This window comes from Chenopodium album, chromosome 7, assembly GCF_948465745.1.
Source record: "Chenopodium album chromosome 7, dcCheAlbu1.1, whole genome shotgun sequence".
In the NCBI taxonomy this organism is placed as follows: Eukaryota; Viridiplantae; Streptophyta; class Magnoliopsida; order Caryophyllales; family Amaranthaceae; genus Chenopodium; species Chenopodium album.
Window position 1 is genome coordinate 52,607,919 of NC_137840.1, and position 18,903 is coordinate 52,626,821.

At 36.8% G+C, this 18,903-nt stretch overlaps 1 protein-coding gene and 1 non-coding gene across 2 annotated transcripts in view; one reads left to right on the plus strand and one right to left on the minus strand.

Moving 5' to 3' along the window:
• LOC145640304 (uncharacterized) overlaps positions 1-18,903 on the minus strand; it is a 131,815-nt gene that overhangs the window by 48,245 nt on the left and 64,667 nt on the right. The gene's annotated exons all lie outside the window — the stretch shown is intronic.
• On the plus strand, positions 5,749-5,855 carry LOC145641143 (small nucleolar RNA R71). Its single transcript, XR_014115209.1, has one exon. It is a non-coding gene; the product is annotated as a small nucleolar RNA R71 (small nucleolar RNA).

Below are 18,903 nucleotides of genomic sequence, written 5' to 3' on the forward strand. Positions count from 1 at the left end.
TCAGAAGGTCTTTAAAGCTTGTAATGTAAGGCTAGGGTAAAGGGTAGGATAAATTTGGGAATAAGTGAGAGAAAAGCTATGCTTAAAGGAGCCATATCCTAATAAAACCCATGATCAAAATAACTAATGATCATACATCTCCTACATAACCAATTCCAACATCAACCAAATATACTCCAATCATAATGAATAAACCCAACTTCTTACAATTTCACTCATAAGATGTAATAATGAAGTAGAGTGAATAAACAAACTTTATTTTCCAAACTTGAATTTTTCATTGAGGCTCAAAATTATTTTTTTCTTTGATCAACCTCCAACTAGAACATTTGAACATTTTTTTTTCTTTTGAAGTTCACTTATTTTTTCACTTTTTTTTTTCTTGAACTTCTCTCTTTTTTTGTTATTTCATAATATTATGCTTTATTTTTTCAAGAAAATATAACTCTCAAACTCATCAAAAATAAACATGATCAACAACAAAACAACTTCTCAAATCCCACCCATATTGTGCAAATAATAAGCACACTACAAACTCCCTCACCTCACTCACTAATAGCTCCCCCAAGCCAAGCTTGGGACTAGTAACCAATGGGGCAAAATATGCTTGTAATGCGGCTAATAAACAACAAAAAGTCAAGGCAACAACATGGGTAGCAAGAAGGGAACAAATGTATCTACAATATCTGGAGGCTACCTAAAAGACCAAATGCCTTCGTCCTCCACAATGTGCATAATAATGAATCATATAAATATTACTAATAGTTGCAAATCAATACTCAAATTCATTGACATACCAGGAACTATGGAACTATCACACATTCCTTACCAAATCAACTAGTCAAGCACTATATTCACAAGAAGTTGGACAAAATTGACGCATGTTAAGGTTTCAAGGCAATCAAACACCAAATCATGATCAACTTATCCACAATGCTTATCATCAAATACCAAGAATCAAAACAATATTCTCAAGTAGGGGCACAGGGAAGCATAATTTACAATTCATTGGAACGTATTTTTGAATTTTTTTTATTTTTGAATTTTTTTTGTATTTTTATATATATAAGAAAGCAATAAAAACTAACCTAGAAAGCAGAAATCTAACCTAAGAAAACACACCAAAAATAAAAGAAAAGAGAAAAAGAAATATACTAAACCAAAATCTCCCCCAAGCCAGAATCAGACAATGTCCTCATTGGCTCGGGAACTAGCCCAGCATATCTAGTCCTGATCATCCTCATCCATCGAGCCGAAACCAGCACCTCCACTGCCACCTGCACCAGAAGAGCTACCACCAAAATAATCAGCGTGAAAACTCCCTCCCCCCGCCGGTCCCCCAAAAGGAATGTCCTGGCCGTACCCGAAGAAAGAAGAATAGTCAGTGTAAATACCACGGGCAGTGGGATCCCTATCGTATCCCTGGGGTGGAGGCTGAAACCAGTCAGGGTGAATAGCGTCGTCGGGAATGTTGCCCTGACGAGCATAATCATCGTACATAGGGTAGAGGGCTCTACCCTGGTTTCACTCTAGGTACCCTAACCTCTGGTCTAAGGAGCCTCCATCCTCCTAAGGTCAGTATGGGAATGCTCAATACGTCCTAGGGCCTGACCTATACTCTGAAGATCCCAAACTAGGTCAGAGTCAACATGAGGGACGGAGTGGGACATACGAGGTGGAAAGAAAGCCACCTCGGGCTGAGGCTGGGGTGGTGGAACTGGTGGTGGTGGTGCCTGCCCCCGAGCGTTGGCAACTAAAACATCATAGGTGTAAGAAGGTTGCCCTGGGGGAAAGGCGGTCAAGTCAGGACTGGGTAGGGGAAAAATGGGCAAAGGTTGCTCGCTCCCAGTCCGAATACACCAAAAGGGTGTCTACTTGCTATCCGGTCTAACCCACCCCACATCCTCAAAATACCTAGCGGTCATATAGGTATCTGTTCCACAGTTGGTCAGCTGGTGGGGTCCATCTACTACAAAACCGACCTTTTTCACTGCTATTCGAGTGATAAGGCCACCTAAACGGATAGGGGTCTTGGAAGTGGTGCTGGCTGTGGCATGCCTACTCAAATGGTGAACTATAAACCTACCTATGTTCAATTTCCCGTACCCGTACACATAGTGTCCTATGACAGCTAGTTCGTTAGATTGAGCATTATGGGGCTCGACCCTACCTAAAAAACACAAACCCGCAAATCTTTGCCAGATTTTTGGGACAGGGTGGTGAATAGGTTTGGTACTAGCATGTTGGGGGTCAGGGGTAGGCAAACCAGTCAAAGCATAATATAAGTCACCCACTTTATAGTCCACATGCCACTGTTGAGATAATTAAGAATTTAATTCAAATATTTTACAAAATTCTACAAAAGTTAAACTAATATTTCTATTGTTTAACCTGAAAAATAAATTTGGCCCATTTCTACTACTAACAACATGGAAAGTGGACAGGAATTCACAAGTAAGTTCTCGGTATGTAGGATAGTGCATATCAACAAATTTTCTCATGCCAATGTCATTCAAAAATCGTTTTACAAAATCATACAAACCAAATGATTCTAGGGTAGGGCGGTATAACCACCGAGAAGGAATTACCTCACGACCGATTAAGTACTCTAGCCGTTCCTTTTGCTCTCGGCTCACAATCCGGATCGTCGGCCAGTACGGGAGTTGCAAGTCCGGGTCGTATTCCTCCCTCGAACTGGAGCTCCTACCGAAAATGGACCTAGCCCTCTTTGAAGCCATGTTAGGAAATGGGTTTGAAAATTTATTGAATTAAATCTGTAGAATTTTTATATGAAAGTGTAGAGGATGAAGAGAGGATCACAAATATGTAAAGAGTTTTGAATTTGGGTAAGAAATGGAGGAGAAATCTTAGAGAGAAGGTAGAGAGAATTTGAGTTTTAGAGAGAGAAAGTAATAGAGAAAGAAGAAGGAATGAGAAAAGGTGAAGAAAGAAGAAGAGAAAGGCACGGGTAAGGCTCGCGCCCGGTCGGGCACCAGCTCGCCCGGTCGGGCGATCTAATCATGAATATTGGGCTGGCTCTCGCGCCCGGTCCGGCGGAGTTCGCCCGGTCGGGCGATCTTTCAATCCGATTTTGACCAATTCTCGCGCCTGGTCGGGCGCCGTTCGCCCGGTCGGGCGATCTATATTACCAAATTTCTCCTGGTCTCGCGCCCAGTCGGGCGCCGTTCGCCCGATCGGGCGATCTGTAGCTCTAAAATTTCACCCTTCTCGCGCCCGATCGGCGTGAGGCTTGCTCGATCAGGCGGACAATTTAGTCCGTAAACGACAAGTTTCGCGCCCGGTCGGGCGCCACTCGCCCGGTCTGGCGAAATTACTCTATTTTTAGACCTTGCTCTCGCGCCCGGTCGGGCGAGCTTCGCCTGATCGGGCCCGAGACTAAATCGTCCAATTATCATTCTTCTTCTTATCTCCAAAATTTGGCTAACTCTTTTCTTCAAACCTGTACAAACACTCATAAGACTCATTAAATTCCCTCATCTCTCCTCTCATAAGGAAAAAGGAAATAAAAACTAGTCTAAAAAACATTAAAAATACGGGTTGCCTCCCGCAAAGCGCTGGTTTATCTAGGTCTCGCACAATCTTCTTACCAAGTACAATATCTAGGACCCTTGGTCTAACTCTTGATCGGGTGGTTTCTCACCCGGTCTAGCGGTGTTCAGGCTGCGATGCGGCTTCCTAACATACACTATGGGACGCCAAATCACCTTATCTGGTGGATCCTCCTTGACTTGGAATGGTGGATCTTCAATGCTACGCACTAAAGATCCTTCTTTGATCGAGGATTGCTTCAAATTTTCCTTGCATGCAACACTTGCAACTCGATCTGACGGAACACTTACCGTAGGCTCGATTCGCACAACTTGCTCGATCGGTTCCACCTGTTCATCCTCGAAACCAAGACCAACATTGTAGAGTGCTCTTTCTATTGCATCAACTTCTTTCTGCCATTTGTCTATCTCATCTGAAAAGGATGCAACACAAGATACCGCCTCCAAGAGATCTTTTTCAAGATCTTGGGGCTTGTTAGAACAATTTACAACCACATTAACACTGAAACATTTCTCCTCAGTCATGGAGCTTTTAGGGGCATTATTTAGATTAAAAACAACTTTATCATCCCCTACTGATAATGTTAACTTACCACTTCTTACATCTATGACTGCTCCTGCAGTGTTAAGAAATGGTCTACCCAAAATAATTGGGGTTTGCATATCCTCAGCCATATCAAGAACAACAAAATCTACAGGTATATAAAATTTACCTACTCTAACGGGGACATCCTCTAAAACACCTAAGGGCTATTTGAAAGAACGGTCGGCCATTTGTAGAGTTATATTGGTAGCTTTTAATTTACCCATATTCAACTAAGAACACACAGATAATGGCATGACGCTAACACTAGCACCCAAATCACATAATGCATTATCAATCAAGAGATTGCCAATATGACAAGGGATAGAAAAACTACCCGGATCTTTTAATTTAGGTGGAGACTTATTTTGAAGTACGACACTATACTCTGCAGTGAAAGCTACTGTCTCTACCTCACTAATAGACCTTTTTCTCGTCAATATTTCTTTCATAAATTTTGCATACGAGGGGATTTGTGTGATCAATTCAGTAAAGGGAACTGTTACCTTCAAATCTTTTACCACCTCCAGGAACTTACCAAACTGCTTATCCAAGTTTGTCTTCAATTGACGATTGGGGAATGGAAGTTTGATAATTGGCTTTGGAGCATTATTACTCTTGTCTGGAGTAGCCACCTTCTCTGGAGTTGTACCCTGCAATGTAGAATTAGATATGTTAGTATTATCCTTTAGCCCTGCAGGGCTATCAACTACATTGTTTGGTTTAATGGAATCAATATTAGCATTATTTAATAAAACAGGTTCATCAACTCTAGGCATAGAGGGCCCTTCATAGTTTGAACCACTCCTGAAAGTAATTGCAAATGCTCTATCCGTAGGTCGGGTTGGCTGCTCCGGCAGAGCTCCTTGTTGGCGGGCTTGTAGAGTAGCGAAGAGTTGCGCAATTTGATTATCTACAATTTTATTATGCGCTAGAATTTGATCAATTGTCGCATCTCTACTCTCCATGTGCTTTTGCATATTAACCAACATTGCTCTAATTTCCGCCAGAGAAGGGTCGGAAGATGAGGAGGTTTGTTGTGGTTGGTTCTTCTGGCTAGCATTGGGATGATAATATTTCTGCTGCTGTGGCGCCTGTGGTTCTTGTGGTGGTGGATTTTGAACATTAGTGCTCCGGTAGGAAAGGTATGGATGATTTCGATACCCAGGATTGTAGGTGTTGGAGTATGGGTTATTCTGCCAATAAGCTTGGAAGGCATTAACTTGCTCCACGGAACTCCTGCAATCTTGCTCCCAATGACCTACAATACCACAATTTTCACAGAAAGCCTCATTAGGATTATTATTAATCGCAGAAACATTAGCTACATTAGCATTGCTCAGATAATCTAATTTTTAGCAAATAGAGGTTAGTTGAGCTTGTAAAAAGGATACAGAGTCGACACTATGCTTCCCCTTGTTAGCAAATCCTCTAGGATTCCCATATTGGGAATTGTGCATCGCCATGTCTTCAATAACCTGACCTGCATCTTCAACATCAAGATTCATGAACCTCCCACTAGCTGCATAGTCTAAAATTATTCGAGAAGAATTTCCAAGGTCATTATAAAAGGCTTGGATTAACTGTCATTGTGCTAAATTATGGTGAGGGAAATCTCTTTGTAAATCCTTGAACCTCTCCCAAGCCTCATATAAAGATTCATCGGCTTCTTGGGCAAAGTTCTGGATCGCACTTCGTAGTACGGCTGTTCTCTCTGCAGGATAATACTTGTTATAGAAATTCAAAACAAGAGTTTCCCAGTCAGTTATACCAAGTGTAGTTCTATTTAAGCCATTAAACCACAATTTAGCTTTTCCAGTTAATGAGAAGGGAAAGAGAATCTCCCTGATTTGGTCTTGAGTGACCTCGGCTTGCCTGATAGTGTTACAATATTGACAATAGTCGCCAATGTGAAGATTCGGGTCTTCACCCTTGGCTCCACTGAATTGCTTCCTCTCTATCATCGTTATAAATTGAGGTTCCAAATTGAACCCCATTAAGAGCCAGAGTAGGGGTGAGATGTGGAAAATCCGTAAGCTTTGGTTGTGAATAATCACTAAGCTTCTTTGGAGCCGTCATCTCTGATTCTGCGTCTGATGATGTCTGAGAATCGCTAGAACCAGTTGGAGGATCGCGGTGATTATTGTTATTATCACCAGAATCCGCCAGGATTTGCTTGTAGAAATTTTTCTGTCTATGGAAGGAACGTTCGATCTATGGATCAAATGGGATGTACCCTGATCTGGAACACCTGGGCATAAACAAAAACTAGAAGCAAATGTGAGATTTGTCTCAGAGAACTAACGCTCTCTGAGACAAAAGGGAAATAATCTAGACTATAAAAATAATCAGAAATAAAAATAAAACCGTTTCCCCGGCAACGGCGCCAAATTTTGACAAGGTAAAGTCGTATCCCCTAATCAAAAGTAATTCCCAAGTCCTCTAACTAAAGCAGATAGGGAAGTAGGGTCGATCTCCACATGGAAACAGGTCTTTCTATTCCTAATTAACAAAAATATTCTAGATTATGAAGTAACCAATATTTATATTTGAGTATGAAACTAAACTACGGAGATTAAGAATAAGGAGAAAACAATATATAAAAGGATCTAGGGCATAGGTTCACCCATAAATAATATTCCAGGGTAAAACATAGTAATCAATCATTGACATTGCATAAGTAACATGATTAATAGGCTCTCGCAATTAATTAATCAACATAGATCTAACAGGCTCTCGCAATTTACTAGATCTAAGTTCTTATTGAAAATAGCCTTTAATATCAAATCAACATCTGCTCGATTCATCAATTCAATATTGCTATACTTTTACAAGCCACAATTGTAAAACGTTAACACAATTCAATAAGAAATTATCATGCAATATTAATAATCAATAATAGTCAATCATCAATGCATCAATTAACCAGATTGTAAAGGGCTTTCGCTTTGTATTACAATCACATAATTAATTTACCGGTATTAAATCTCATCTCTCGAATCTCGACTTAACCATTTATAAATTAACCTGCCTATTGAAACTAGACCTAAACATCAATTCTCATCTGTCGAATCTTGAATTAATATTGTTAAACTCATGCATAAAAGATCTGCGCAAATCTAGTCACAGAGCATTAAATCAATCAATAGGAAATTAAATTAATCTAGCATTGACAATCGACAACAATAAATTACCCCTTCATATTATTTATGGATCCCCATAAACCCTATAAATAAAACTACTCACACATAGCAGAAATTAAACTAATCAAAGTAATAAAGCAAGACATGATAAAAAGAATAAAGTAAATAACTAAGATTAAGAGAAGAGAAATCGTTACCAAAATAAATCTGGAATTAAGAGTAGAATTAAGAACAAAGGTTTTAGAGAAAAGAAATCTAAGAGAACAATTAAGAGAGTAAAGAAAGTGCAAAAAGAGAGAAGAAGGGATGCTAAAATCGTATTACGGAGGAGTATTTATACTCCGTACAAAATCCTAAACTAAAACAAATTAAAACGACGCTAATCGTCTCCTATGAAATACACGCGCCCGATCGGGCGAGGCACCGCCCGATCGGGCGCGCCTTTTTGCTCATAATAATAATCTCGCGCCGGCAGGGCGCGTCACCGGGCGCCAGCCTAAGCTTTTTCCGCCCGGCCGAGCGCGCCTCCGGGCCCCAGCCTCTTTGGCCGGGCGGCTCATTTGGGCCACTATTTGGACTACGATTGGGCTCCAATTCTTCGGGCCAATCTGGGTTTCCTCTTCCGGTCTTGAATACTCGGTCCAAATGCCCCGGTATCACCTATACCGAACCCTTAATCACCGGTTTGATGGCTCTAACCGGCCCTGGGCTATAAAATCTGGTCGTGCTTCTTCAATGTTCGTGATTACTCCAAAATATCTCGGGAAAATACTCCAAAAGCATAAATCCCTGCAAAATTCAACCAAATCTACGAAAACACTAGAAAACACCAATTAGTAATAAAAGTGGCTCTAAAGAGCCAAAAACACTACTAATTATGACCAAGGGACGGGGGTAAAATATTGTATAAAATAGACACATCACTAATTATTCCCTTTTCAAAGAAGCTTGGAATGGGAGTGTTAAGAATGTACTCCATGGAACAATTCCAAAGAGTTTTCCGGAGTTCTTCTTCCCATTCCTTGAAATTGGTCAAATTGAGACAAAATGCCAATTTCTCTAGGAGTTCTGGGCTCATATAGTTTTTTTTAGACATTAGTTGAAGACATGGTTCTACAATTGAAAGAATTTGAAATGAAAACCTTTCATAATACTAAATGAGATTGAATTCATGCATATATATTTCAAACTTATTCACACATTAAATTTATCCCTAGTTGATGAGAATAAGTCGGTTCCAAGATCCAAAGAATCAATGAGTAGTTAAGAATGCTTTGGCTTGTCTTAACACTCATTACTCTAAGGTAAGTAATTCTTTGCTAATGGCTCCAAGCCAATCTCAATTAGATAAATCATCGCATCTAATGCTCTTGTAACAATTTATCTATTTTGCCACGATATGTTAGGACTTCATCACATATATCGTTGAGTCTAACCAAAACCAACATGTATTCTGATGTCTTTCTTTGGCAAAGCTATCACCAAACCTTATGTTCCTAGGAAATTAGTAATGCCTCGCTTTGGCGTAGCCCTTCACTATTCTCAATAGTTCGGTAAGTGTTGTTTTGGAATGGCAAATTTTACTCAAAATTTTAGGGAACCAGGGTTTCTTTGTTGGTTGATCTAAGTGAACTTAATTAATCATCACAACATTCGAAATCCTAAACATATCATTCATATATATAAGCATAAATATATATCGAAAACATAAGTAAATGATGCATTTGGCAACTAGCATGACCCCTTGAGTACACTACTACAAAATTGGCCAAAGAGACCCAATATATAAGACCTGTTATCTACATAAGCAATCTCTTTGATCCAAGAGACCGTTTATTATTAATAACGGGTCTCTAACTTTATTGGTTGGAGTGGTAAAAATATTCGAGAGACCGGTTATTTAAGACGACGGGTCTCTTGTGATTTTTTGAAAAAAAATTGATTTATCAAAAATAAACCAGAGACCGCCTATTGAGAAAACCGGTCTCTTGTTTTTGATAGATAGACCTCTTAAAATTAAAGACGGATTTCTTGTTTTTGAGGTTCCACGTCCGCCACTCACTTTTTCTCTTTTTAACTCCTCTCTCCTCTTCACTCCCAAGTTACCCCGACCCTTCTCATTTCCTTTCTCTTCTACTCTTGTGTCTTTCTCTCTTCTCCTTCAAACCCTAACCATATCATTTCCTTCAAGCCAAATAGCAGCGATATGATTTAATTCGAGCAGCATCCATTAACAAAGAAAAGGAAAGAGGAATGGCAAAAGAAAGAGAGCAAAATTATTATGGAAATTAAGCTCTTCGATTCCTTGATCGGTAAGAGTTCCTTGATCCCCCTTTTTATTTATTTTTTTATTTTTCTCTTAGATGTGGTGTAAAAAATAGGGGTTTTTTCCCTTTTATTTTTAGTTATCTATAAGTTTATTTGAGTAGATATTTGAGTTCTAGTTATTTGATGTTCATTTTTTTTTTCATATTTTCTTAATTAAAAGTCTGAATTTCTTATAATAATTTTTTTTAACTTTTTTTTTGTTAAAAAATCAAAAAGTTCTTCGATTTTTCATTTAGCCATGGTAATAGATTATTGTTTGTTTATTTTGCTTGTTAATCTTTTCGTTTCAAAACCAATTTTCGCCATTTTTGTATGAAATTTTTGTTTTGAAAACATCTATCATAGTCAGATAAGTATTTTTCGTCATTGTTAAGTTCGCATTTTATTTTATATTTCTATTATCATCTTCAATTTCGATAATTATTGTTTTATAAATTTCTTTTAGAGATTTTCCTGATTAATTGTTCTTTAGCTTGTTTTAAAATTAGTTTTTTTTTCTTGCTTTAATTTTTTGTTCATTCATCATTTTAAACAACTTTTACTTTAGATCTCGTATTTCATTAGTTAAATTAAACAATTTATCATTTTTTAAAAATTGTAAACGAATTTTATTTTGTATCTTGATTTTTAAATTTTCGTTTTTTGCTTTTTTTTTTTCATTCCTTTATAATTATTCTGATTTATTTCTGGATAATAATATCTACTTTTTAAATTTTTTTACATAGAAATCTCAAGTTTCATGTGATGATGACTGGAGGCAAATCGCTTGTTGGGTGGGAAGTGTCAGCGTATTAGAAGCGATTGCGATGTTTTTTAGCCTAAGAGATGCTTTTGATGCTGGGTTTTGTAAGCTGAAGGTGTCGTCTGATTGACTTACTCTTGTTGATGTTCTAAAGAGGAATAAGCAGGATATGAGCGTTCAACTACTCCACCTTCCCTGCTTCAATTCCCTTTGTTTCTTTTGATAAGGGGGTTGAGTAATAAAATTTGCTTCTTCTACTGTTTTAATGAAAATAAAGTCATCATATACAGATTTTTTTTTTTATTTATTTTCATGTATTGAATTTTCTTTGATATATGTAATATGTACGTAATTTTTGAGGAGTATACGTACAAGAATTAATTTTTTCCTTTGTATTTAATCATGAAAAATATGAATAAAATTATGTAGTATATAATGTTAATATTGATGAATTGTAATTTTAAAAATCTAATAAGCTATTTTTTTATTTAAAATGTGACCAAAGAGACCCGTTAAGTTAAAAAGAGGTCTCACTTTTCTAAAAAAATAGACTGCCTAAATAAGATAAGCGGTCTCAGTTTTTTAAAAATAGAGACCGCTTTTCATATAAAGGCAGTCTTAATTTCCGCAAAGTTGAGACTGCTTATCCTAAAGAGACGGTCTTAGCTTTCTCATTCTAGAGAATGCTTTTCATAAAGCATTCTCTTTGCCAAAGAGATCGCTGCGCTAGAGACCGCCTCCAAGGCAGTCTCTTTGGCTAATTTCAAGTCTTCAAGGGTCTTGATTTGCAACTTCATGGCTTCGTCTTCTAAGAGACTCCGTATTCAAGACATGACCAAAATTATGCAATTACTAGTATCTACGAGTAGGACTAATCTAAATATTAAGGTACAAAAATACTCAATTGTTCGTTGACCGTATTTAGATTTACAAAAATACGTGACGGAACGCAGTCTGTATTTTCTATCCTAATCGGGCCCCACTAGTTGTCATTTCTTAAAACCTGTGAGAGAATATACATTCCATTCATCCATTCACTATATGTGAATGGCCCATGCATTTCACAATGAAAAACAAGTAACAATGCATAAATACGCGTACACTAGTAACTAACTTAGGTGGTTAATCCGATTAACACGCCTATTTAAACCTAGTAAAAGTTGTTAACTGATTATATGATTAAAAATAGCTCAAATAAATAACGAAGCTCCCACTAAATTATGCATCCAACTTAATTACTCCGATTAATTAAGCCGGTAAACCCAATATTTTGCCAAATTAAAAATTTGCAAGTGCCGCTCAAAACCGAGGCCTAGCCTCAAAAATTTAATTATATTAAATAAACATAAATATAATAATTAAAACGGCAATAAAACGCAAAAAAGAGCCGATCAGACGCAAGTGGCACACGCACCTAGACTAGCTAGGCGTGCGCCATTGCTAGCCACGGCTGCCTAGCAGCTCGGACAATGTAGCGTACTGCGCGCGCCTGCACCACTCCAAAAAAATACTGCTAGGTGCTCCTGAGGGAAGCCTAGCAGCGTTTAATACGGGCTTCAAGGTGCGAGGCAGCACGGACGTGGCTGCTAGCCCTACGCACCACACCAAGGCTGTGACAGCAGCTTGCTCACACACTACGCATGCATAGTATGCACCAAGCTGCTGCTCATGTGCGCAACATCATGGAACTACACGCACCGATGCGCACATCACACAACGTTGGCAACCACATGTGGGTGGCTGAGCAGCTCAGCTGGCCGAGTGATGCTTGTGCTACTGTGCTTCGGTTAGTGTGCAAGTGCCTTGGGATTATTTCCCGATTTTTCGTGTGAAATTTTTATTTAATTTTTAATTAATTTTAGAATTAATATTTCGAGCAAAATGAAAAATTAAAACAAATCCAACTTAATAAATTCATTCAAGTGCACTAACCAAATTAATTCCAAGAACTATTCTTTAATAAAAATTTGGTTCATCTTGATGCAACAAAAATGAAGGGCTACTCTCACTATTAATTCAACCATCATAAATTAATCATGAGATTTGACAAAACTAAAAGGGAGTTGGAATAATGAACATAAATATTCAATGAAAAATTCCAACTTTAACTTGTGAATCTTTGAAAAATTACACCTTCCAATATAAAGATTAATTAAAATTCAATCACAAGTTTGAAACTTTATGATTCTAATAAACTTAATAAATGATTAAATCAAGAAAGTTCAATAATCAAACATGGAATTTAGTAACACAAAATTTCAACCAACAAAAATAATTAAAGGTTAGATCTTTAGTACTTAAGAGCCTAAAAACACAAACTTTTCACACTTAAAGCAATTTATTTGCAATTATGTGAAAATTTGAGCCAACCATTAAGCACCAAATACTACATAGTAATCATGCTCAAAAGTGATCTAAAATTGTAGAAGCATAAAGCAAAGAACCAAACACATAATCACAATTAATATGTCAATAAGATTTAAAGTTTAAAAGATTTAAAAATTTTCGTCAAAATGAAAAATCTCTCGAAACAGGCATTTTAGGGCAGAATTTTGCTTTTTCACAATCCTAAAAGGATCAGAATGTTTCTAGAACATTGATTCCACCAAAAATTCACTAGTCTTGAGTGAAAATCTAGGCCCGAAAGCCAAAATTCTAATTAAAACGAGATTAAAATTAATAAAATCGAGCTACTAATCTAATTAGCAACAACTACCAGAAATTAAGTCCATTTTATACACCTTGAAAATATTAGTTACCAAAATAAATGAGCAAGACTCCGATACCGCTGTTGGGTTTCAAAAAGTCCGACTTTTTGCGGAACAAAACCCGACCCGCCCAAGACCTGCTCACAATTAATATAATTAAAAAGTTAAATAACAAGATAAGTAGAAAAGACAATATAACTGTTAGTTGAGACGAACACTACAAGAGGGGGAGTGAATTGTATGTGAGCTCTTATTGACTACTTTTGTTGAATATAAAACAGAATGTAAAAGAACTTGCAATGCACACAAAATATTATGTGATAATTAACCTTCCAGGGCCCAACTTGAAGTCTAACCTCAACCCTCTAAAGGATTTCCAAAACCAAATCAATCCACTATAATAGGGCAAACACACAAGTTACAACCTATTATACTCAGACTGTTACTCACAAGTTCCAAACTGAACTTGCTACACAGTAGAACCCTATATATTCTACCTAACCTAAGTCCATGACTTAGATTCACTCGTACTCCCTGAGCACTCTTACACCCAGCTTCAACCTTGAACCTACAATACTGTATGCAAAGATATAAATCACACATCCAAGCACCCAACCAATATGACAAGATATAGACTTGGAAAACTTACACAGTAAAGCACACTTCGAATTCTTCACGCTTAAACTCAAAAAAAAATTATGAAATGAGATTTCTACAATTTATACAAGACTTGCTCGTATAGAAAGTAGGTTTTTCAAAAGACAAATATGTTATTTTACTAAAATCTCAAAACACGGTTTTATGTAAATCTAATAGAGAAAAATCTCTTTAGAAAAACTTATCAAAGTTAAATCATCAAAATAATAATATCTTTTGATAATCTATTTTTAAGAAATAAATCGTTTTAGAAAATCTTTTCTTAAAAACTTATCTTTTTAAACTTTCCTATTTTAAGCTTGCCAAGCTCTTTTTCACGTTTCTAATAGATCTTCACACGTAAACTTATCAATCATATTTACACAAAATCTATAAGATAAAAACTTAAAATACAAAACTAAATTGCCTTCGTCGATTTATTATAATCTCGGATGCTTGGGCTTCACGCAGTCCAGGATTAAGTTCCTGCTATCTCTTCACTTCTAGTTCTTTTATGTTCTTTTATGTTCTTTCTTCACAAATGCAACAAACTCATCAAATGTTTCATCTTTTCTAACAAGAAAGAACACCCATGTGAACCTTGAGTAATCATCAACAATAACCATTACATATCTCTTACCACATCTACTTTGATTCTCATTGGACCACAAAAATCCATATTCACAAGTTCCAAGGGTCTTTTAGTGCTTACCATCTTCTTTGATTTGAAAGAAACTGGAGTCTATTTACCTCTTACACATGCATGACATACTTTATCATATAGGAACTTAATACCAGGAAGCCCTTCTACTAAGTCCTTGGATCTTAGTTTATCTAGCAAGGTAAAGCTTGCATGACCAAATCTTTTGTTTTAAAATAGAGGATCATCCTCAATAACACTAAGACATGTCAAACTTTTGTTAGGAACTTCGTTGAGATCCACAGTATATGTGTTCCCTTTATGAGTTCCTTCTAATATAATGTTCCAAGTGTCATTGTAGATGATTTTGCACTAATTAGAGGTAAAGCTAACATAGTTACCTTTTGTCACAAAATTGTGAAATACTTAACAATTAATTTATGTTTGATACCCTCGACTAAAGGTGGGCATGGACCGTGCTGTAAACAAACTTTTTAAAAATAGACACGGGCACGACACGAACACGGCGGGCGACACGGTCAGTCGGCTCGTGGCACAACTCGCCGACATGCCACCACAAATTTGAAAAATCGAACGGCTCGCTGCCCGGCCCGGCATGGCTAGGCACATGGGTCGTGTCGTGGGCTGGGGTGTGCTAAAAATTGGCACAGCCCACTGGGAAGCAGGCACGACACGGCCCAATACTATACACCCCCAGGTACGGCCAGGCACGGCCCGCAGCGGCCTGGCACGGCATGATGCCCACCTTTACCCTTGACTAAAAATACATTATCAATAGCATGAGAACTTGAACTTCCTACCTTTCCAAAAGCAATTATATCACCTTTCTTTTTATCACCTAAGGTTACAGTTCCACCATAGTATGCATCCTGTGAGAGAAATCTAGATTTATCTCCAGTCATGTGCTTAGACCAACCACTGTCGAGGTACTAAGTGTTGTTCCCCCTCACTGGAACCTGCATGAAGAATCAGACATTAGTGTCAGGAAACCAGGTTTTCTTGGGTTCCTGTGTAATAGATGTAGAATCAGCTTTCCTAACCCATATCTGTTTAACATGATTTTCATTCTTTAGAGTGCTCTTTTCTTTTTTAGGACATTTAACTTGCTTATGTCTTGTCTTACCATAGAAATAGAAAACAATACTACTAGGTAGGTTAACATACTCCTTTTCTTTCTAGAACTTCTTATTATATCCTAAACCTTCACTCCTCTTGTTTTGGGCATTAACAATCCATTCAGGTACATTGTACTCAATGGGTTGTTTACTCTTCCTAACTCTTTCAAATTTCCCCCTCAAGATTTTCTTTCTCCACTTATAAATCTAATTTTAACTTTTCAAAATTTTGATACTGATCAAGAAGAGGAACTTTAGAGTTAGGAAGTGTTTCGCCAATTTTTAATAAAGACAATTCCACATTCAAAAGCGTGTTTTCATGTTTTAGTCTATCAAGATTGTCTTTCAGATTTACATTATCATCAAAAAGACTAAAAAACCTATATTGAATATCAAGTTTCATATTGTCCATCTATTCACTGTGTACTTTGTAAGTTTCAAGTGCCTTGTCACTTTATGCTTTAGCTTCATGGAGTTCCTTTAAATCTTCTTGAATATCTGGCACTGTGTGTATCAAATTTTCTTTGTAGAAATGTCTTAATTCATTAGAATAATATCACACCTCAGCCTCGTATTCATGTAATTTGGCCTTTTTATCAGTCTTGGCCATAACGCATAAATGAGTCGTTTCTTCTAAAGGTTGGTCTTCTTCTTCTTCTTCTTCTTCTTCTTCTTCTTCTTCTTCTTCTTCTTCTTCTTCTTCTTCTTCTTCTTCTTCTTCAGAATATGAGTTTCCTCATGCAGCCATCATAGCTTTCTTCACATTTTCTTTTGAAAAGTAATTCTTATAGGCTTTGGACTCCTTGGCTTGATCCTTTCCTTTAAACTTCCCTGTGTCATTCTCCTTTAGTGGACAGTATCTTATGTAGTGATTTTTAGAGCCACACTTAAAACAGGTAGTGTCTTTGGAACTTGAAAGTTTCTTGTTCCTGTTAAAATTCCTAATGTTCATCATTTTCTTGAATCTTCTTACCAGCATAGCCATCTCTTCTTCATCAACTTCAGATTCCTCAAAGTCTTGTACTTTTAAATTAAGACTCTTGTTCTTGGAACTTTCGGCATTGGAACTTAAGTGTAGTTTATGAGTCATCAATGATCCTACTAGATGTTCCATATTGAAATTTTTGAAGTCCTTGGATTCCTACATTACAGTTACCTTTGATCTCCATCTTCATCTTGTGGATGACTCCTTAAGATCTTTCTGGCCTGTTCATCTATAAGAATGTGCCTGCCAAGGGAACTCATTTCATTAATAATATCATTGAATCTTGTACACATTTCTTCTATGGACTCCTAAGACAGCATTTAAAACCTCTCATACCTACACATCAATAGATCAATTTTGGAACGTTTTACCTCAATAGTACCTTCATGAGTAACTTCTAGTAGATCTCAAATTTGCTTAGCAGACTTGCATCCTATGATTCGATTATGCTCATGGGGTTTTTAATAGCCAAAGTATTTAATTCAAGTTTTTGATAATCCTCTTTGTCAAAATCAGATATAAGTTTAGGAACTACCTTGTTTTTTCTCATTGGTTGAGGTTACCTCGAAATCTCCAGATTCAATTATATGCCAAACCTGGTAATTTTTAGCCTTGATGAGTATTTCCATCTTGTTCTTCTAGTAGGTATAAAACTTATTGAACATAGGTGGACGTTGGGTAGAATACCTTTCTTCAAGTTTCTCTTTGTAATTCATCTCTCCTTAGGAACTTACTCAGCAAAGTTATCTACTTACACGTGAGAAACGTGCTCTAATACCAGTTGTTAGTTAAGACGAACACTACAAAAGGGAGATCAATTTTTTGTAAGTTCATATTGACTACTTTTGCGGAATATAAAACAGAATATAAAGGAACTTGCAATGCACACAATATTTTATGAGGAAACCTTCCAGGGCCTAACCAAAAGTAAAACCTCGACCCTCTAAGGGATTTCCAATGCCAAACTAATCCACTATAATAAGGCAAACACACAAGTTACAACCAATTATACTTAGACCATTACTCACAAGTTCACCACAAGTTCCAAACTGAACTTGTTGTAGGACCCTATCCTACCCAACCTAAGTCCATAACTTAGATTTACTCATACTCCCTGAGCACTCTTACACCCAGCTTGAACCTTGAAGCCTACAATACTGTATGCAAAGATATAAATCACACACCCAAGAACTTAACCAATACAAATAGTTGACTTCTAGTATATGAAAGGTAAGCCACTACGCATGAAAACCGAAACTAATATGACAAGATATAGACTTGGAAAACTTACACAGTAAAGAACACTTCGAATTCTTCACGCATAAACTCATAAAAAAAAATTATAAAATGAGATTTCTACAATTTATACAAGACTTGCTCATATAGATAGTCGGGTTTTCAAAAGATAAATTTGTTATCTTTCCAAAATCTCAAAACACGGTTTTATGTAAATCTAATAGAGAAAAATCTCTTTAGAAAAACTTATCAAAGTTAAATCATCAAAATAATAATATCTTTTGATAATCTATTTTTAAGAAATAAATCGTTTTAGAAAATATTTTCTTAAAAACTTATCTTTTTAAACTTTCCTATTTTAATCTTGCTAAGCTCTTTTTTCACATTTCTAATAGATCTTCACACGTAAACTTATCAATTATATTTGCACAAAATCTATAAGATAAAAACTTAACAAAACTAAATTGCCTTCATCAATTTATTGTAATCCAGGATGCTTGGGCTTCACGCAGTCCAGGACTAAGTTCTTGCTATCTTTTCACTTCTAGTTCTCAACTGGAACCTCACAGGCCAAGTCCTGTAGAACTTGATGTCTTCAACGCAGACCAAGTCAATCACTTTTACTTTCCGTCTTCAAGTTCCTTTTAGGGAACTTAGATAGTTCTTATGAGAGAACTCTTCTCCTATATTCTATAACTTTGCTAGGAATCTCCTTGAGTCTTCTTAGATAGGTTACTCTTCCACTTCCAAAGTCTACTTTACCTATTCTATTCACAACCCTTAGAGAATTTTAAGTAGTTGAAGTTTATTACTTTCTCTTCATCATCATCAAAACCTTTAAGCTTCAATAATAACCCATGATGCGCGCTTCGCTCGTTTGACGAGCTCTTACCTGTAAAGCTTCGAGTCCCGCCGTGCGTAGATCTCGAACGGAAATTCACCCACAACTCGACCCGTTCGGTCTCTACTCAGAGTTTAGCTAAGCTAGACCAAAATAAACTTACTTGAGTTTTAACGAACTTAAAGGTTTTCTCACTTTGGAGATGCCTTATTGAGTTAAACTCAAGTGTGTTTCTGAAATCCCAATACATGGGTATTTATAGAGAATTTCCACAAACATTCCACGCTCCCATCAATGTGGGAGAGTTAATAAAAATCATTTTTCCATTTTATTTTTAATTCAAAAACAAAAGAAAA